Here is a 3,112-nt window from a genome sequence, read left to right as displayed (position 1 = left end):
GACATAGTAAATCCAGGTCATAGTGTCTATAATACTGTAAGGTTAATCTACATAGAAGACCATAGTAAATCCCAGGTCATAGTGTATAAATACTGTAAGGGGTTAATCTACATAGAAGACCATAGTAAATCCCAGGTCATAGTGTCTATAATCTGTAAGGGTTAATCTACATAGAAGACCATAGTAAATCCCAGGCATAGTGTCTATAATACTGTAAGGGGTTAATCTACATGAAAGACATAGTAAATCCCAGGCATAGTGTCTATAATACTGTAAGGGGTTAATCTACATAGAAGACCATAGTAAATCCCAGGTCATAGTGTTCTAATACTGTAAGGGGTTAATCTACATAGAAGACCATAGTAAAATCCCAGTCATAGTGTCTATAATACTGTAGGGTATTCTACATAGAAGACCATAGTAAATTCCCAGGTCATAGTGTCTATAATCTGTAAGGGGTTCTACTACATAGAAGACCAATAGTAAATCCCAGGTCATAGTGTCTATAATACTGTAAGGGTTAATCTACATAGAAGACCATAGTAAATCCCAGGTCATAGTGTCTATAATACTGTAAGGGTTCTACTACATAGAAGACCATAGTAAATCCCAGGTCATAGTGTCTATAATACTGTAAGGGGTTAATCTACATAGAAGACCATAGTAAATCCCAGATCATAGTGTCTATAATACTGTAAGGGTTCTACTACTACATAGAAACCATAGTAAATCCCAGGTCTAGTGTCTATAATACTGTAAGGGTTCTACTACATAAACCATAGTAAGACCGCAAGTCATAGTGTCTATAATACTGTAAGGGTTAATCTACATAGAAAACCATAGTAAAAAAATTATCAAGGCAATGATGAAGTCCAGGTGTGCGTAATGTGGGTTGCCAGGTGTGCTAATGTGGGTTGCCAGGTGTGCGTAATGTGGGTTGCCAGGTGTGCGTAATGTGGGTTGCCAGGTGTGCATAATGTGGGTTGCCAGAACCGGTGGTATTTGTTTGAAGACTGGTCCCCTACTCACAAATGCATAAGATTAAAAATATACATATTTGGCAACAATAAATCAACAGAATATCACCTTTCTAAAGCGGATTCAGTATTGGTGGCCATTTTGGATGATGTAAAAAGAAACATGGCTGCCGTGCCCTAATGTTGGGCTTCTAATATCAGTTCATACATTCCATAGAGCATTTATACCAAAATATCACCGCTTCTTTCCACCGCGTCACGGTTTCATCACCTGGTGACACATATGTGTTCCTTCACGTGTAAGTAGATACTAATCTTTGAATGTCAATAAGAGTGTGTGTGTCTGTGTGTGACATCACATTCATTACATACAAACTATACAAACACACACACACACACATACACACACACGCACACGCTGTTACTTGGCAACCGCTCAGTTACTAAGAGACTGATTGCAGAAGTGCTGGTTTCCATGGTTACGGTGGGGGCTGAGTCATCCTCACTGCAGTGTGTGCCGTTTTATCGTGTGGTGTGGGGGGAGGGGGGGGGAGTACATGATTGAAAAGTGCTCATAATGATGATTTGTGGTCAATTTAAGTGATAAATAACTGTAGTTATCAACTTGACTTATTACACAAGACTGTTATTGTGTGTGTGTGTGTGTGTGTGTGTGTGTGTGTGTGTGTGTGTGTGTGGTGTGTGTGGTGTGTGTGTGTGTGTGTGTGTGTGTGTGTGGTGTGTGTGTGTGTGTGTGTGTGTGTGTGTGTGTGGTGTGTGTGTGTGTGTGTGGCCTGTGGTGTGTGTGTATGTGTTGTTTCTTGGGCTGACTGTGAGGGAACTCTTGTTTCTCTTTTTGTGTCCCATGAATGATGCCTGTCATGAACATGGTGACAGCCACGAATGGTACTCCCTCCCCGGTCCCCCTGTCCTCTCCCCCCGTCCTCTCCCTCCTCCCCGTCCTCTACCCCCCCCCCCCCCTCACCCCTTGTAGCCCCTTACACCGTCTCAACGAAATGGCGAGGGCACTAGAACAGTCTGCAGCACCCGGACTCACCCTACTAGAATCTGAAGTCAAATGTCTGTTTGCTGATGATCTGGTGTTTCTGTCACCAACCAAGGAGGGCCTACAGCAGCACCTAGATCTTCTGCACAGATTCTGTCAGATCTGGGCCCTGACAGTAAATCTCAGTGAAGTGAGAACAAACACCATTGTAAATACAACCTATATTTATGTTTATTTATTTTCCCTTTTGTACTTTAACTATTTGCACATTGTTACAACACTGTATATAGACATAATATGACATTTGAAATGTCTTTATTCTTTTGGAACTTTTGTGAGTGAAATGTTTACTGTAATTTTTTTTATTGTTTATTTCGATTTTGTTTATTATCCATTTCACTTGCTTTGATAATGTAAACATATGTTTCTATGCCGATAAAACTCCTTAAATATGAAATGAATTGAGAGAGAGAGAGACAGAGAGAGACTTATTTCTTATTTACAACGACGGCCTACCCTGAGCCAAACCTGGACAACACTGGGCCAATTGTGCACAACCCTATGGGACTCCCAATCACGGCCGGTTGTGAAACAACCTGGAATCGAACCAGGGYCTGTAGTGATGCCTCTAGCACTGAGATGCAGTACCTTAGACCACTGCGCTACTTGGGAGCCCGAACTAGAGCCTCATTAATGACATACATCATTAATGAGGGGGCAGTGTCAATGCTCTGAGAGAAAGATAGAATTTCTCTGTTTGTTGTGCTGGGGACGGTAGTGTGTGTCTGTCTGTGTGTGTGTGTGTGTGTGTGTGTGTGTGTGTGTGTGTGTGTGTGTGTGTGTGGGTGTGTGTGTGTGTGTGTGTGTGTGTGTGGTGTGTGTGTGTGTGTGTGTGTGTGTGTTGGTGTGTGTGGTGTGTGTGTGTGTGTGTGTGTGTGCTGGGGCGGGAGCGTGGGTGAACAGACGGCACAGTTCTATAAATAGAAATCTCTCTCTCTCTTTTCTCCTCTCTCTCTTTCTCCTCCTCTCTCCGGTACTCCTCTTCTCTTCTCTCTCTTTCTCCCTCTCTCTCTTTCTCCTCTCTCTCTTTCCTCTCTCTCTCTCCCTGGTTCTCTTTCTCTCTCTGCCC

The sequence above is a fragment of the Salvelinus sp. IW2-2015 genome, unplaced genomic scaffold (assembly GCF_002910315.2).
Source record: "Salvelinus sp. IW2-2015 unplaced genomic scaffold, ASM291031v2 Un_scaffold5340, whole genome shotgun sequence".
NCBI classification, from domain to species: domain Eukaryota; kingdom Metazoa; phylum Chordata; class Actinopteri; order Salmoniformes; family Salmonidae; genus Salvelinus; species Salvelinus sp. IW2-2015.
The sequence above is the reverse complement of the archived record's forward strand: the minus strand, read 5'-3'. Positions refer to the sequence as shown.